Raw genomic sequence first — 18,970 nt, 5'->3', positions numbered from 1 at the left:
AAATACTTATTTTTTTAAAGATGGGGATCAGACACCAACAAATGCATTGGAATACTTGTAATAACCAATAAATTTAAAATCTCTTACAGCTCTTCCATAAGTGGTCCAGTTAAAGAGACAATTTTAACCACTACCAACCCGCATGCATTTTACCCCTTGATTTGGGCATCCAGCAATCTTCTCTAGTAACAGGAGTCAGAATTCCTTGAGAGATGAGTGCTGCAGGGAAAAAGGAGCTAACTTAAGGTGTTTGCATTGATTAAGAAATCTGAGGAGAATAACAGTAAAAATAATGACAGTAACAACAACAATCAAAGCTATTATGATTTATTAAAATAATTTTAGTTTGTTAAGGGTCATGTGTCCTTGAAAATTAGAAAATATGGAGCATAAAAAGGTTAATATTCAACAGGTATTCATTGTTGTGGATGTACCAGTGGATGTTTATAGCTAGTATCCATTCTTTATGAGGTGGCATCTGTTTTGATGAATTGGCATTTGAACTCTCCTAGTTGTTAAATATTTTACATAGTACTCCTTGTTTTGAATTTATTTTTCCTAAGTAGAGGTATATAGGTATAGGTAGAGACATAGATAATATGCATATGTATATATGTGTATGTGTGTACATGCATGTTTTAAAAAATATAGGCCGGGTGCAGTGGCTCACGCCTGTAATCCCAGCGCTTTGGGAGACTGAGGCGGGCTGATCACCTGAGGTCAAGAGTCTGAGACAAGCCTGGCCAACATGGCAAAATCCCGTCGCTACTAAAAATATAAAAATTAGCTGGGCATGGTGGCATGTGCCTGTAATCCCAGCTGCTTGGGAGGCTGAGGCAGGAGAATCACTTGAACCTGGGAGGCAGAGGTTGCAGTGAGCTCAGGCCACTGCCCTCCAGCCTGGGTGGCAGAGTGAGATTCCATCTCAAAAAAAAAAAAAAAAAGTGTATAATATTCATTAGGAATCTGCCTATAGTATATGTTTATATCCAGATAAACAGTAAAGAATAAACACAGAGAGTTGTAAGTTCACAAATAATAGTCCTTGAAATCTGAGAACTCTATTGTATCAGAAGGAAGAATAAGTTTGTACATAATTATCAAAAGTTATACAGCATGTCCCTGGATAACAAATTAGGCACATTTCTCAAAAAAAAAAAAACAAAAAAAAACCCACATTTGACTACCAGACTCAATCCCTTATTTTCTAGGAGCTAAAACCTCTAGATGGCCCTGCTAATTGTAATACTATGTTAAAAAGGAATGCATCAACTTTTAAAGAATTCTAAGAGAACAGGTCAATATGTCAAACTGACAGAACAATGAGCTATGTAATGCAAACTAAGCAGGGCTTTAAAAATCTATCACTTTGGCAGGAGATCCCAACTTGAGAGAACTGAAATCTATTCTAGAGGCACGGACCTTAAAGAAAAAGTCTTATTGATGTAACAAGTGCAATTTTTCTATAAAAAGGGCAAAGTCGGCCTCAGTACCAGTGACTTTAATTTGAATCACCTTGGAAGAAGTCAGTTAAGTCCTGAGCCCTGATCACGAATCAATTGATCAGTGACCCAGATTCTGTCACCTTAGAATTACTGCATTTACCAAAAGATTTCATAGTAATTTTTCTGATACCCTAAAAGGATCTCAAACTAAGCCTCTCATTATTTTAAGATGGCATACAACTAGATTAAAATAAAGACAAACTTCTTAAAACACTGGTGTTATTTTTAGAATGAATTTGTGCAAGTATAGAACATTTTGTCATGCTTGTATGTGTGTAGTTTTGTCTACTTTTTAAGGTGTTCGAAGCATCCAAATGAATCGGGTACATCGTGGTAGGCAGAATAATTCTTTCATTCCCCCTTTAAATGTTCACTTCCAAATCCATATCCTGTGAGTATGGTATGTTACATGGCAAAAGGGACTCTGCAGATGTGATTAAGGAAAGAACTCTAGATCAAAAAATACGCTTGATTATCCAGGAGGGCTCAAACTAATTGTGAGTCCTTCAGATTGGAGAACATTTTTCTGCAGCACTCAGAGGAATATGTGACTTTTATAAGAAGGATCAGAAAGATTCAATGTTGCTGGTTCTGAAGATGGCCATGGACCAAGAAATATGAGTATCCTCTCATAAGCTGGAAAATCGCAAAGAAACAGATTCTCCCTGATAGCCTCCAGAAAAGAACATAGCATTGCTAACACCTTGATTGTAGTTCAAGGGAACCTATGTCAGACTTGCAGTCAAAACTGTAAGAGAATACATTTGTGTTGTTTTATTTGGTTGTGGAAATTTGTTATAGCCATAATAAATACATAAAATACAGTTTAATTGTTTAATAGACTTTAATTATGATTATATCAATGATAAAATGTTTAAATAAAATTTACTTCTAAAGTTTTATTTATTAGGATATATAATATACATTTTTGATATTTAGAGTAGTTGCAAGTATATTGTAGACATTTAATAAATCCTTTAAAATTAATACCATTTATATGAAATTTGTATTCATTGATCACTAAATGCAGTATAAATAGTTGTGTGTCTTCCTTTACATGAACAGAAATCTATCTATTATTAAATGGCCCATCAACAAGTATAAAATAACAGCTTCTTCAGACAAGGTTGCTAAGATACAAAATATCTTATAATTTTAGAATTTTAACAAAATTGTAGAAATAAGGATGACTTGAATATTTGATTAGATTTAAAGTTATTTGTTTCATTTGATATTACTTTATTTATTTATTTATTTATTTATTTATTTAGGAGATGGGATCTTGCTCTTGCCCAGGCTTGAGTACTGTGGCTCAGTCTTGGCTAACTGCAACCTCCCTCTCCTGAGTTCAAATGATCCTCCTGCCTCAGGAGGGAGCCAGGCACCACCACCCTTGCTAATTTTTGTACTTTTAGCAGAGAGGGGGTTTTGCCATGTTGGCCGGGCTGGTCTCTATCTCCTGGCCTCATGTTATCTGCCTGTCTCAAACTCCCAAAGTGCCGGAATAACAGGCATGAGCCACTGTATCCAGCCTGATATTACTTTAATATTTGATATGAAAGCAACTTGTTGGGCAGTCTTCAAATTGTTTATTCAGGAATTGCCCTCTTCTGTAAACTGTGACCTCTAGCTTACTGATCCATGTAATTTCCGTGGAAACAGCCATGTCAAACCTCATCTCTAGCCCCTGTTAAGTATTTATTGTTTTAAGGGGTCAGAGGTTTCGTCTTAAGATCTAGTCATAGTGATCAGCTCTCTAAGAAATAGTCTGGGGCCAGGTGCAGTGGCTCATGCCTGTAATCCCAGCACTTTGGGAGGCTGAGGTGGGTGGATCACAAGGTCAAGAGATCAAGACCATCCTGGCCAACATGGTGAAATCTCGCCTCCACTAAAAATACAAAAATTAGCTGGGCGTGATGGCACACTCTTGTAGTTCCAGCTACTCAGGAGGCTGAGGCAGGAGAATCACTTGAACCCGGGAGGTGGAGGTTGCAGTGGGCTGAGATTATGCCACTGCATTCCAGCCTGGGCGATAGAGCGAGAGTCTGTCTCAAAAAAAAAAAAAAAAAAAAAGAAAGAAAAAAAGAAAAAGGAAAAAGAAAAAAGAAACAGTTCGGATACTCGGGTACTATGTTAGGTACTTTCTGTTCTTTTTCTTTTTTGTTGTTTGTTTTTTTGAGACAGAGTCTCACTCTGTCACCCAGGCTAAGGTGCAGTGGTGTGATCTCAGCTCACTGCAACCTCTGCCGCCCAGGTTCAAGCGACTCTACTGCCTCACCCTCCTGAGTAGCTGGGATTACAGGCACCTGCCACCGGCCTGGCTAATTTTTGTATTTTTAGTAGAGATGGGGTTTCGCCATATTGGTCAGGCTGATCTTGAACTCCTGACCTCATGATTCACCTGGCTTGGCCTCCCAAAGGGCACTTTCTTAATTTCAGCTAATGAATGATTATTTCCCTAGGATTTTGGTACATGGATCCAAAAGACAACAGAAACTTTTACACTAGGGGCTAAGCTTCAATATTTAAAAATCGGGCATTTATGGAAACCACTCAATACCTTGAGAAGGTCAGCTTCTAGTAATAGAAAAAATGAGATTGATACATAAAGTGACAGAAAGACAGAACATGCAGGAACTTTGAATGCCAAGTTCTAGCTGTGCCTGAAACTCAGCTGCACTTTGCCTTGTCCTATTTGGTAAGAATTCGGTTGAAAATGCCAATAACAACATAATGAAATCCCCAGGAGTCATCTGGCTTTAGGCACAATGTAATCAAGGACTCATATAAAATAGTGTAATCTGAACTATTTTGTTATTTTTCAAGTTCAGATATACCTTCCATTTAATTGGATCATTTTGGACAAACTAATGATCTCAAATTATCCACAGACCTTTCTGAAGTCCAATAGCTAAATTCAAATGAAGAGAGATAGAAAAAGAGAGAGAGGAAGAAAGAGTGCTTTTGAGAAGTGTCTGTTCATATCCTTTGCCCACTTTTTGATGGGGTTGTTTATTTTTTTCTTGTAAATTTGATTGAGTTCTTTGTAGGTTCTGGATATTAGCCCTTTGTTAGATGAATAGATTACAAACGCAAATCAAAACCACAATGAGATACCATCTCACACCAGTTAGAATTGCAATCATTAAAAAATCAGGAAACAACAGGTGCTGGAGAGGATGTGGGGAAATAGGAACACTTTTACACTGTTGGTAGGATTGTAAACTAGCTCAACCATTATGGAAAACAGTGTGGTGATTCCTCAAGGACCTAGATCTAGAAATACCATTTGACCCAGCCATCCCATTACTGGGTATATACCCAAAGGATTATAAGTCATGCTGCTATAAAGACACATGCACACGTATGTTTATTGTGGCACTATTCACAATAGCAAAGACTTGGAATCAACCCAAATGTCCATCAGTGACAGACTGGATTAAGAAAATGTGGCACATATACACCATGGAATACTATGCAGCCATAAAAAAGGATGAGTTTGTATCCTTTGTAGGGACATGGATGCAGCTGGAAACCAGCATTCTCAGCAAACTATCACAAGAACAGAAAACCAAACACTGCATGTTCTCACTCATAGGTGGGAATTGAACAGTGAGATCACTTGAACACAGGAACGGGAACATTACACACTGGGTCCTATTGTGGGGAGGGGGGAGGGGGGAGGGATAGCATTAGGAGATATACCTAATGTAAATGACGAGTTAATGGGTGCAGCACACCAACATGGCACATGTATACATATGTAACAAACCTGCACGTTGTGCACATGTACCCTAGAACTTAAAAGTATAATAAATAAAAATAAAGTGCTTAAAGCACTAGTGTATGATTTTTGACATTGTGTTTTCCCAGGCTATGTGAGCACCTAAGGCATCTGCCAAGTGAAAGCCTTCGTCAGCCTGGCCCCCAATAGCCTACAATGTGCAGACCCTCTTTGCTGACCCATGATGAGCATGCAGAATGAGTGAAAAATCAGCATCTGTGCTTTAATTTGCAAATATTTAGGGGTTGATTATTACAGTGGTATAATGGAGCCTATCCTGAGTACTATAAAAATAGGCACTGAAATGAGATGTTATGAAACAGAAAAGCTAATATATGTGGCATTGACTTCAGGGCCTGCTGGAAAGTGGTGAGAAAAATGTTCGAGGTGGAAAAATCGTGATTCATCTATGAAGTGGTAAAATATTTAGCAAAATTGTCTACAATAACTTTGCAGACATATAATGTGCCTAATGATTTTGAATTCTGAGTGAAAATATTAGAAAATAGAATGTTATTAGTGTGTTTGCTTATTTTTGTTGGCCTCTAATAAGAAACCTGTGAGCAATAGTTACACTCAGGAAATTATTGGTCATTGCAAGCATGAATACAAGGGACAGGAGAATGTCTAGAAATACAGGAAATTTCAAAGTAGGAAGAGGCCTGTTGATTCTTATTTCTAATGGGTAAAATATAACACTGAGAAGGGCTCTGCATTACAAATTCAATTAGAACTCAGACTTGAAGCAAGGATTCAGTAGAAAGTAAAGCCAACTTTTCCTTTACCATTAAAGTGGTATCCAGTAAATTCTTTCAGTTGGATAAAAACGGCCCAGGATAAGGAGAGTAATGGGATGAGAGACTAAGCTGATTCATGGAGACAGAGAGACTCACCATCTTCACCATTAAATAGAAAGAGAGGCATTTCTCCAAAAGACTTGTGGGTGTGGCTATGGCACAAGTGAAAACCAGACTCAGATACCTATGAAACTCACTAAATTTTGAAAGCAGTGAATTGCCACAAGAAGAAATAGGCTGTGGCTGTTTGAGACTGAAAATGACTTTGTGTTTCCAAAGTTCTGTTGGGCAGAAGCAGTGTTAGTCTCCAAGGTAGGCATACATATTCGACTTGCTCTCTTCAGATCTAATGATGTCAGATGCTGGAAAGGGAAGTTTTCCCCAAAAGTTACAGCCAAGAGCCAAGGAAGATAAAGACTGAAGAATGATCAGAATTAGAGTCTAACCAAAGATACTTCCAATCCTCCCAGAGTAAAATGCCTCACAATGTGTGTTATTTCTGAAGTATTTGAGGTCAGTGTTTTCATGTGGCTCCATTATTCACCTCTGTGTATGAAAGTATTTATTATAGAGATCCTATTTCCTTTTCACTATTGCATATTGAGTGTGTGTTTCTTTGTTAGTTTGAGTCTCTTTATCAAGCAGACCAGATAAAGATGAGAACAGAAATTTCAAACTTTAGGCTTAGAGCCATATTTAGATGGGATTTTGGAGTTGACCCTTGGGTGGGAAGGTGCTGAGTATATTTTTCAAATAAGAAAAAGCAAACAGAATACTATGACTATAGGAACAGACCATGAGAATCATTTGGGCTACTCACAAATGTTTAATAGCATTCTGGCTCACGGTAGAATTATTCTTCTCTGATAATTTGAACTCAAGTGTGGCCTCATGATTTCTTTTGGCTAATAAACTTAGAGAGAAAGGGGTGTTAACACTTTGCCAAATTCTCTCTTCCCTTGTTCAGTGGTCATGGAAGCCTGTGTCAATACTGAGCCTCTATTCAGCCTCAGACCTTGAGTGCCTGCAATGGGCAGAGACCCCTTGCCAACATACAGCATATTCTACCCTATCCTGATAGAGTCCACTTTCCTAACAGTTTAGAAAGAACTCTCAGAAGTGAGTTTTGATGGTTGTAATTGTTATAACACAGACCACAATTCCATCTTTGAACAAATCACTGGTAGCAAAGAGTAAAGTATGCCGAGTAGCTTCAGAATGGGCCACATGACCTTCTTGGAGATAACGGTGGTATTGATATCATCAGAACAAGTTTGGGATAAGGAAAAAAAGTTGTTTTTCACAAATCTGGCATTTAATGGATGTTCTGTTTATAGAAGTGGTTGAATGGATGTGGAACAGTAAAATCAATACCTATCTGATCCACCAATAATTCTACATTGTCTGTATCACATGCATCTAACTCCTTGATAGTTCTACTCTTCTGTGCATTTTATGAGATATAATGGCATTACTTTAACATTTTTTTTTTCCTTGAGAAAAACTGAGCTGGCTTTTAGTTATTGTCAATGTGACAAGCTAACCTAAATCAAAACTCTAAATTTTTAAAATAAAAGTCATCAAATTAGATGAATATGCTATCATGATAAATGCTGAGGTTTACTACCATTTCCTAAGCTCTAAGACATAGAAGAATCTCAGAGGATGACCATATCACATGAGCACGGATTATGCTCAAAGACAGAATTTACACTGGGCTTCTTATAGAATTTCTAAACATCCCAAATATGGTATTTCAAAAAGTCAGTTCTTCCCCACCTCTCAGTTCACACTAACTCTGAAAACTCTTTAGTTTGTAGATTATAACTGTGAAGAATACTATCCTTGGAATTGCTTTTCTTATTCACTATAATGTTGACATCCATTGTATACTCAGACTTCACAACTCTACACACACACACACACACACCACACAACACACACACATTAAAATAACTAACTGGATACATGCACTTACAGATCTACTTTAGCACAACACTGAAATGATTTGGATATAGGATTGACCTCTGAGCTATTACAATAAAAATTTCAATATGACTTTAAAACAAAGGCCATCCACACAATTGATTTTGTTGTATTGGTTTGAGCAATGAACTGTATAATTTGTTTTTCTGCCGACAATATTTTATTTGGTTAGGCTTGCCAAGGGAAGGACCAAGTAAAATCCTTTCTTGAGTAGAGGAGTCTTTAAAACATTTTGAGGCTTTTTTTTTTTTTTTGAGACGGAGTCTTGCTCTGTTGCCCAGTCTGTAGTGCAGTGGCGCGATCTCAGCTCACTGCAAGCTCTGCCAATTTTGAGGCTTCTTTAACATCTAACCTTAGATGTGGCTTTCATCTTTAATCTATATCACCTATATGGCCAAGCTCCACAACTATCTTGTCCTTATAATCCAGTGAGGCCAAGGGATTTTAAAAGCTTTGTTCCAATGCCTTGACTGATAGAAAAGGAGTCTAAGTGATCCTGAATTTTAGTTGCTCCCCAAACTGGATGGACTACTGTGTCTACACATAGTTAAAAATGAATGTAGTAGGCTTAAAGTTTGCACTAAGTCTTCTTACTATCTAGGTCTTTAGTTCTATCCTACTTAGGCCCATTCTCCACATTACAGGTAAAATCAGACTGACATTGTCACATTTCTGCTTAAAATGTTTTGATGGTTCCTCATTGACCGTGGAATAAAGTTATAGATCTTTCAGTCCTCCATGACCCAGTCTCTACTCTCCAGCTTCTTTGAACTGAAATAACACCATATTATTTTAAATTATTTGCATACTCTGAGTAGTTAACTCCTTTAAATATTTGCTCAAGTTACTCCTTCTGCCTGGAATTCTCCCCCTTACTATAGTTTTCATCAGTCTCATTCTAACTCTTCCTTCTTTCAGGTCAGGTGACATGACCTCCATGTATCTTTTTCTGAACCATCATATTACAAAATGCCCTTTCTTTGTGTTCTTATAGCAAAAGACAAGTACTTATTCCATTTTATTGAGACTATTTGTTTGTATCTCTCCCTCAACTCCTTTGAAGAACATGACTATTGTGAATACATCTTTCATGACCAAGTAACTTCTTCCCACCGTCCACCCCTGACTCTCCCCTCCCCACACACATCTACTTATTTCCTGGCATTAGGCCTGGCATAAAAAAAGTATTCTATAAATATTTGTTGAGCTGAGTGAAATAGATTTACCCTAAAACATCCAGAAGAGTACACAAAGCACTGGAATTAAATCACTGATGTGCTCATTCAAAAAGAAATGCCAGAGTGGTGCTAATGAAGTTAGATTCATAAATTTGATGCTTATCAAAATCCATTTTCTGACTATGTCTGACTTTCTAAGTATATCTGACTGAATGAATTTGAAAATATTGTGTTATTGGTCTGGATTATTTTTTCTACTTTTCTATAATGGACAAGTTTCTGTTCTTCTTTTACTTCTAAATTTAAGTATTATCCCTTCTGGGAAATCTCACATCCTCTAGATACTTTTTCATACTTTTCTCTTACTCTTAAATTAGAGCTCACTGTGAATAAATAACTCTAATATAATACTTATCATGTTATGTTATAGTTACTTATTCATGTGTCTCCCTGCATGTTCTTAAGTTCAATACTCCTTGAGGGCAGGACTTTTTTTCTTCATTTTTCCCCCTCTCACTTTTTAACCATTGTTTAATACAATGCCCAAAGTTGGATACTGGATATACCGTTTAGTTTCTTCCCTTGGTGGTCTCCACCATTGTCTCAGAAACGTGTTCCACGGATGATAAGGAGGATTAAGATTCAGAGAACGACTGACAAATTATCACCAACGAGAGGAACAAAAGCTCAAAGTACATGATGGCTTCAAGGGCAGCAAACATTGGATTCCCAAACCAATTACTATGCCAGCACATCTGCTATGGAACCTAGAGACCTGGCTTTAAATCTTGGCTTGCCATGTATTTTGGTGTCTTTGAGTAATATATATGACACATCAGAGTTTAACTTTTCTCATCTGTAAAATGGAATTAATTAATAAAATGTCGGTTGTAAGTAACAGAAATCCAAATCCAACTACATTGACCAGAAAGGGAAAATGACTGACTGGAATCCAAGGGGAATTTTGGCTTTACGCATAGTTTAGTGCAGAGGTTCAAAAGATGTTTCTGGGTCAGTGTTACTCTTTTCTTCTGTTAGCCTTTTTTTCTCTGCTCAGCTTCACTCTCAAACTCTTCCAGTATTAGAAAAGAAGTCTTATGTCACCCTCAGACTTATATCCCCACAATGAATAAGCCCAGAAGAATTTTCCATTCCAGCTACCTAGGCAATTACCTGATTGGCCTTGCTGGAGTTATTACTGTGGCTAGGAGATTGATGGTGCTCTCAATGGTTAGTCTAGGGCTTTCCCTCCCTCCTTTTGGTTGAAGAAGGTAGGTTTTCTTAACTGAAAACATCTAGGAGACCACACAGGGTATGGTAGTAATGCACCAACAGAAGCCAAAGAAAGGAGAGGGTCATTTCAGACAGACAAAAACCTGTATCTTCCAGGGTCTATTACATTGATTTGTTCTAACAAATATTTATTGAGATCATCTCTCAAAGAATTGTTGCAGAGATTAAAGATAATTGACGTAAAGTGCTTAGCTCACAATTTAGCATACACCCAAGATTCCAAAAAAGGTAATGGCTAGTATCATTAATCAATTTAAACCAAAGGGAATACATTACATATCTAACATGTTATTTATTTACATTAAAAAGTAGTTTTTGAAAGGATTATTGATTCAAAGATTGAGTTCTAAAATGGTGACATATAGGCACGATAACTATTTTACATTACCTTTTACCATTCAGATTTATTTCTTTGAGAGCATTAAAACAACAATGACATCCAAATTTCAAAGCCTATTGGAAAAGTCTCATTACAGTAAAATAATGAGGACTTTAAGTATTTGGTATAAAAATGATTCTTGTTATGAAACCCTACTGCCTTTGAAGCAACCTCTCCCTGTAGTATCCTCAAATGAATTTAATTTTCTATGACTCCATAGAAGGGTCACATGGCTGAAAGTCAAGATGTCACTCAGTTTTGTCCCAGCATTATGAGAAGACATTGCTCTGAAGGAGCTTTTGTATTTATCTCATTGCTGGCTTTAATTTGATTGTGAATCAATGCTTGAGAGATAAGCAAGAATCTAAAAGACTTGCTGGCCTCAGTGAAATGTAAATTCTTGGAGGAAGGTAGAGATCTAGGACCTGGTGCAGAAAGCTAGGGCCATCTGCCTAGAAAAGAAACAACTACCAATCAGAAGATCATGTTTTTAAAACAGGCTCTGGCTTCCATCTGTGGTTTTGAGCTAAATACTTAACATCTCTCGTTGTTAGTGTCCATATTTCTAAAATGGAGCAACTTACTTGCTAGGGTTGAAAAAATATGCTTTAAAATATACACTCTGATCTTTCCTTAGAGGCTTTCAGATAACTCAGGGTACAACCTCTCAAGTAAAATTATTAATTAAGCAAATAAAAAATACAATAATGCTTAATTCTTTTTGCTTGATAGGGTTAGATCTCATAATGCAGAAACTCTCATACAGTGGTAATATTGCTTAATTACAAGGAACTTCTTGCCAGGACATTACCGCTTTATCTATTTTAGTCCACTGTTAACTCTGTGAGTTGTTTTAATAAGTCACAGAGCAGGCATTTGAACCCTGATCTTCTCTCAACTTGATTTTTCCCATGTGCTCTGCTGCCTGCTCTATCTCCAATAAGAAAACAAATCAGCTGGACGCGGTGGCTCACGTATGTAATCCCAGCACTTTGGGAGACTGAGGCGTGTGAATCACAAGGTCAGGACCAGCCTGACCAACATGGTGAAACCCCATCTCTACTAAAAATACAAAAAAATTAGCCGGGTATGATGGTGGGTGCCTGTAGTCCCAGCTACTTAGGAGGCTGAGGCAGGAGAATCACTTGAACGCAGGGGTTGGAGGTTATGGTGAGCTGATATCTGGCTACTGCATTCCAGCCTGGGTGACAGAGTGAGACACTGTCTCAAAAAACAAAACAAAAAAACAAATCATAAAAAAAGACACAGTAAGACCCAGTAATATAGGATGAGAATAACAGTTAGAAATTAAGCTATGTTATGAATGGATCAAAAGGATGTAAGACCTTGGGAGCCAATGAAAATATCTAATGTTTCCCCACTGTGCATAGAATGGATCCACCTTATCTGGATATTGCAAATGGGACCCCCAAAGGCCAGAGGGCTTTTAAATATCTTGGGTATGCATAGTTTTTTTTAATGACTGATATATGTATGTAAATGAAATTCCATTTCGACTCGCTTTTTATGTTTCCCTTAATGATTTCTAGGCAACAGTTCTTTGCATTGCTTGAAGGGCCTGGAACTATTGCTACAATTTCCTAGAACCTGAGCTTCCTCTCTAGATTTGAGCACTCTGATTTGACACCTTTGGTGTGGGTCTTGCTGGACCTCGCTGGCAGAATATGAGCATTCTAAGGCCTTCTACCAAATAAAGGTGCTCAATTGGAAGGATGATACTTCCGTCTTATTTTAGCATTATAAAGGATTACAGCTGGAGGGAGGAAAATCAACCCAAGCAATCTTGTATTTTGCCTCCTCTCAGACATGATTCTTGCACTCTCTTTCTTTCTTTTTTTTTTTTTTTTTTCCTACTTCTGGTTTCTGCTGTTCAGTTTGTTATTCTGATAAGCACAGACTCAAGAGGGAACAAGATTGCAGGGCTGCCATCCTTGATGCATATTAAAGCCTTCTCTGCGTTAAGGAGCTAGAGGCGTGGAGTTACCAAAAAATAGAAAATCACATTGCACAACTTACTAAGTCTACCAAAATCATAATGTGTCTCCATGGTAAGTTATTGATTGCTTGCTTTGAGATGAAGCGATGCTGAATCTGTAATTCAGTTTGTGACATTGACTAAAAACAAAACTCTGCAAAGGTCTGAACACTGTTTGTTCCAATTGCCATTTTTCCCTGTATTTTTAAATGCAAAAACACGACCAGACCTAGTTTGCATTTGTGCCTTGGAACCACTGTTCATAATTTGAGTGACTCAACACAAATCATTGAAGCTGAATGTGTCATGTCATGCGGCAAAATTAAAATATACCTTATTGCTTTATGGGGACATGCAGTTCCCCCAAAATTGGGGGTATAAAAGACCCATTTGTGTTTTAAACAATGAAATGCTTATTAAGTAACTGCTGCATGTGAATAAAACACATTAGTTCAAGGACCAATGAAAAGATAAGCAGATGGTGCTGTCATGTCCCAGCACATTTTAATGGTCTCAATGCATATGTAGCTAAAGAGGACTTTATTAATATTGCCTTACTTTTAGTATAAGTGGTCATGTCATCTCATTGAAAATATCTATAGAGCCCACTTTACAACATCAACCTCTTGGGGACCTGTTATCTTTAGTTATTCATTTGGAGACAAATCTTCATCTGTTTCTACAGCCTTCACATTAGAGATGTCAGGGATTCAGTTTAATAAATAAATTCAAATTTCACTTTTCTCCTTCCCTTTTTCTGCAGATATTTTCCTTAGGACCTTTAGGGGTTTTTGTATCTAGGAGCATTTGGTCGTGTGCTAACATGGAATCCTGTATTGAAGATGTTCTTTGTTAAGATTTCTGACTAGTTGAGGGTGGGTTTTTGGCATGATGCTTTTATTTGTTTAGCTCTTCTATAATCTTTCTTTATAAAATCTGTTTTCTGTAACACATGATTGTTTACTTCTCCCTAGGGCTGTATATGATCTCTCTAGGTGTCTTTAATAATATCCTATTACTGATAATCCTAAAAGCGATACCTGATTTGCTGACTATTATGTGGAGGGCACTCTTGTAGGCACTGGGAATATAATAATGAATGATTGAGTGATCAAGGTGAGGTGTTTGATTCCAAAGATCTTAAAATCTAGCTTGCCTCCCAATTGAAGGATAAAGAAAATAAGGCTCAAAGTTAGTTACATACCCAAATTAACACAGGGAATAATTTCGAGAACCAAGAGTCAAAAGCAGATCTGACTCTAAAGCCCATACCATTTGCTCTCTTTTATACGTATTCAATTTTTTCACACTTAATAATGGAGATCAAATGGCTCAGATTAAATACTGGAAAAGGAAAGGCTGAAAAGATAATCTGTTTTTTCCAGATATGATTTAGATGCCCTTCTGCAGTATATATTCAAATGTTGTCCAATCAAAAAATAGATCAACATGCTAAGCAAATATAGAAAATGTGTAGACAAATCAAGTGATAATGGTACATCATATGAAAAGTACCTAGTCTGGATGAGCAGTCAGAAAGGGGCGTAAAAGCATGTGTCAGATCTGTTTAAGAAGTTTTATGGTTCAAGAATGAAGAAAATGTTATCGGGACTTGGAAACAAGATTTATGGTATTTGAATATGGCAGTATTTGCCTTGGTTTTGGGTAGGTTGAGTAACCTATAAAATTAAAAATGATATGAGAAAGAGTAATAATGATACTCATTATTTTTTATTTAATGTTTATTTTGTACCATGAACTCTGCTGTCCTTTTTATGTAGTAATTACTAAGAATCCATACGAACAGATGCTAATAATTCCATTGTAAAGAAGAGGAAACTGAATCAGAGAGTTTATTTGACTCTCCCAAGCTAACACAACTAGAAATACACACAACCTTAATTTAAATCAGGTCTGTCTGACTTTTTTTGCTATATTCTGCCTCCTCGGTGGAATGAAATAGCATAAGATAGGGCAACTGTTGACCACAGATCCAAAAATTGAATTTGTATTTCTTCTTTATGATGCTTTGCCAATATTTTGATTCTTTCTACTTTAAAATTGTGTGTGCTGTTTTCCTTATTTACTTACATTGATTTTGAATGATTGGTTTTTGGAACCTATACTATAAACATTGTGCCTCTGAAATGTTGTTGTCAGTGAAGCTGAATTTTTAGTTTTATTGATCTGTGATGTAGATGACTAAGTGGTAGTCAAAACGCTTTGTTCTTTTCTGTAGCAATAGAGGTGTGGTAGTATGATGGCTTCCCAGACCAAGACTACTGTTCTGGCACTTTTCACATCTATACATGGCCATGCACCTCGTTTTTATTAATGAAATATGAGGGGAATATCTGTGTACCTCTTCTGGGTTATGGCCTCTAAAAAGTGGGTGTGCTCTTTATCCTCTTCATCTGACAGGGCATAGGCATTGACAGGGACCTACATAAGGCAGAAGAGAAGTAGGAGCTGTCTATCACTGTGGAGAAAAGAGCCACCTGCCAACACCACCTGTTTTACACCAAGAAAGAAGCGAGCAACTATTGTGTTTGAGCTATTAGAGTTTTGTGTATTTTTAGAGGACTTTAGCCCAATATAACTAACATCTCTACTATCAATAAAATAGGTCTTGTTTTCTAATAGTAACAATGGAACATTATTCTATGTTTTATCTTCTATAGAACATCTTAAAACAATGCCTTTGCAAGCTACCTAGTAACTGTCTTAATTTCTTTATGACATGAATTTAGAATTGGGTTGTAAACTGTGGCCTGAATACTTGTCAGAGATTTTCTGCTGTAAAGTGCAAAATAAATTTTGATCATGCTTTTAACAATCATAACATGCTCTAGGGCATAATGAATAAATGTTTATTGAAGTCTTACATGTGTCCAGTCACAGAGCCTTAGATGTACTTTGCAGTGAATCCATCTTCAGGATAAGACATTTCTTTTTACAAATGTCACTAAATATTATGCAACATGTTTAATTTTTTTTCACAACCAGATAATTTTTTCTTCCTAAATTGTTATTGTTCTTTAAAAATTTAATTTTTCATCTGAATGAAAGTTATCTTGCCATTGTAGATGTCTTTGAAAGAGAAGCTTACGGTTAGGCAAATCCTGAGAAGCATTCTAGATGAAGGCTTAAGTTAGGAGCTCTGCCGCCTACAGAGTCTTTAAGTAATATCCAATCTCTTCTACGTTGTGTACACTGGAAGAGTGACCTCTCATGCAGGCATTTTGAATACATGCTAAAAGTAATTATTTTCAAGCAAGTTCTCTAGTGGTCAGGAAGAACAAAGGACAACATTCTCTCAATTCAGCTTTTATTTGAATTTAATCTTTTATTCCTGTTTTTTGGTCAATAATACTCCCCAATACTGACTTGGTGGCCAAGGCCTTCATTTATTGCCTTTCATGAGTAACCCTGCTGTGTAGTGCTTGGAGAATGATCGGTGAAGGTTTAAAAAATTAACCTGCCCAGAGGCTGGAGCAGAACACTTTTGCTAGACAATAGCTTCTCACTTTGAAACCCAATTAACAAATTCTCAGAGCAGAGAAGAAGAAAAGCAGAGCAGGTAAAAAAAAAAAGAAGAAGAAAAAACGGCTGTTGTATAAGTAAACCTTCCTACCTTCTCTTGAGCCTCCAAAGATTTTCTCATAGATTTCTTTGTCATGGCCTTGGAAGGCAGTCTCATTATTAGATTGAACCTGGGAAGATCTGACCTATGTTTATATTAGTATGTTTGTAATGTTTTCTTTTTCTCTGAAAACGTTTTTTAAACTATCACCTGAGTTACACTAAATTGGGTTCAAATTCCAGCCCTCAGGGTTTCTAGCACTGTGGTTCTGGCCTCAGTTAGCTGCCTGCAAATTACAGGTGATAATATTTATCACAAATACAATTACTGTGAGAAGCAAATAAGTTACTGCCTTAAAGGGCTCTGCTCAGCTTTTTATTTTTTTTTAAATAGTAAATGCTAAATAAATGTCAGCCCTTCTTCTGTTGTTGTTGGTATTGGTTGTTTTTAGCACAAATGTGTCGTCGTAAATTCTGTTTTCCCTTCAGATTCATGCCTTCTTCTTCTTTAGTAGTTGTAATGCATTTAATTCTGTTTTGTAGCATTAAGGTCATTTTATATCTTCAACATGACTCTCCTCTCTTCCTTGATACTTTCCATTTCATAGTTGGTTAGTGATTCTATTTCCTCCATGTCCAAGCACTTTAGAAGAAAGCATTATTACAACACACATTTAATTGAAAATTTTAGATGGTTCCTAAATGGAAGCAATTGAATGCTTTTTTCTTCTAATTTTTATGGTGTTCACTGCTGTAAAAGTGGTAAGAAAAGTTCAATTACATGAAAATTCTGGTGTATATATTGTGAGCTAATTGAAAGTCCTATATTATTGAGAGATATTATAGTGTGATTATCTAGATTATGGACCTGGAGCCAGACTATTGAGATTTGAATCTTTGACTCTTAATGGTTGTGTGTCCTTTTAAGATCACTTCAACTCTCTGAGCCTCAGCTCTTCATCTGTAAAATGGGCACGAAGATAGTGTTCATTTCTTAGGGCTGCCATGGGTATGAAATTAGCTAATGTATGTAAAGCTCTCAGAATAGTACCTGGTTAAGAATAAAGCTTCTATGTTTTGGCTTTGTTGTTGTTAGTATTATTGTTATAGATCTCACCGGTTTTATAGTTCAATGATGAGTTTGCTATTGTGCTTTTTATATGATTTTCTTATTATTTAAACTTTAAGTATTGTGTGTTTCACAAGGCACTGAGGAAACATTTAAAGTTTCTAACAGTATAGTGTGTAATGAGGTCAGTGATCTCCATTGTAAACATGTATCACTTGACCTTCCTCTGACTTACCTGCTGGAGTGGGCCAGAATGGATTCAGGTGGACCCACTGCCAGACTACTGTCATAAGTCCTAACTAGCTATGAGAAGAAGGTAGTATGCTAGGCTAGAACTGATAAATATAAAAAAAAATGGACAGAATTGAGAGGTATTTAAGATTCATATAAATCACTAACTTTACATATTTTGTGATTATGTATGGATATGAAGGTAAGATGTAAGTTTTAAGAGTGACACGTTTCCCACTTGCACAACAAGATAGATCAAAGATCAAATTACTGTAATACAGAAAGGGACAAAAAGTAGGTTGGAAAATGAAATGACCTTAAATTTTATTTTGGACATGTGGAGTTTGAGATACTTTAGGATCTTTGAAAGGCAATGTCAACTCATCAGTTGGACACAAGTGATTAGCTGATGCTCCAAGGAGAGACCTAAGAGACAGGCATAAATTTTGTGAGCCATCATCATATAGGCACCTATAAAGCTAGGGGATAAGTGAGATCACTGAGGCAGAGAAACTTGAGTAATCGAAGAATAATTAGGAATCAACTTTGAGAAACTCCACAATGTTACAGACTGGAAGTGGAATCTGAGAGAGACAGAGAGAGAGAGAGAGAGAGAGAGAGAGAGAGAAAAGAAGAGAAGAGAAGAGAAAAGAGAAGAAAGTCAGAAAAGAGGGTAGAGAGGAAAGAGGGAGAGAGAGAGAAACTGAGTGAGAGAGCGAAGGGGAGGGGAAGGGAGAGGGAGAGGGAAGAAAAGAGAAAATAAGAGAAGGGAGGAGAAAAGGAGAGGGAAGAAGGAGGCAAGAAACTTCCAGAGAGAACGTAAAATCAAGAACTTGTACACATGACCCAAGGAAGGAGAGAAAGAGAAGGATAAGCCAATTTAAGATGGGGATAAGAAGGAAATTGAAAGTGAACAAATGAACACAAGAATAGATGGATTTCCAGCAAATTAAGCTAGGAAGTGGGGAAGAGTGACAAGACAGGGTTTAATACCAACGTTACGGTCAGGAGAATATTTACATTAATTAATCACCATTCTTTTTTTTTTTTTTTTTTGAGACAGAGTCTCGCTCTGTCGCCTGGGCTGGAGTGCAGTGGCCAGATCTCAGCTCACTGCAAGCTCCGCCTCCCGGGTTTATGCCATTCTCCTGCCTCAGCCTCCTGAGTAGC

Source organism: Colobus angolensis, unplaced genomic scaffold (assembly GCF_000951035.1).
Source record: "Colobus angolensis palliatus isolate OR3802 unplaced genomic scaffold, Cang.pa_1.0 Scaffold27, whole genome shotgun sequence".
NCBI lineage: Eukaryota > Metazoa > Chordata > Mammalia > Primates > Cercopithecidae > Colobus > Colobus angolensis.
Note: the sequence above shows the minus strand (reverse complement) of the source record.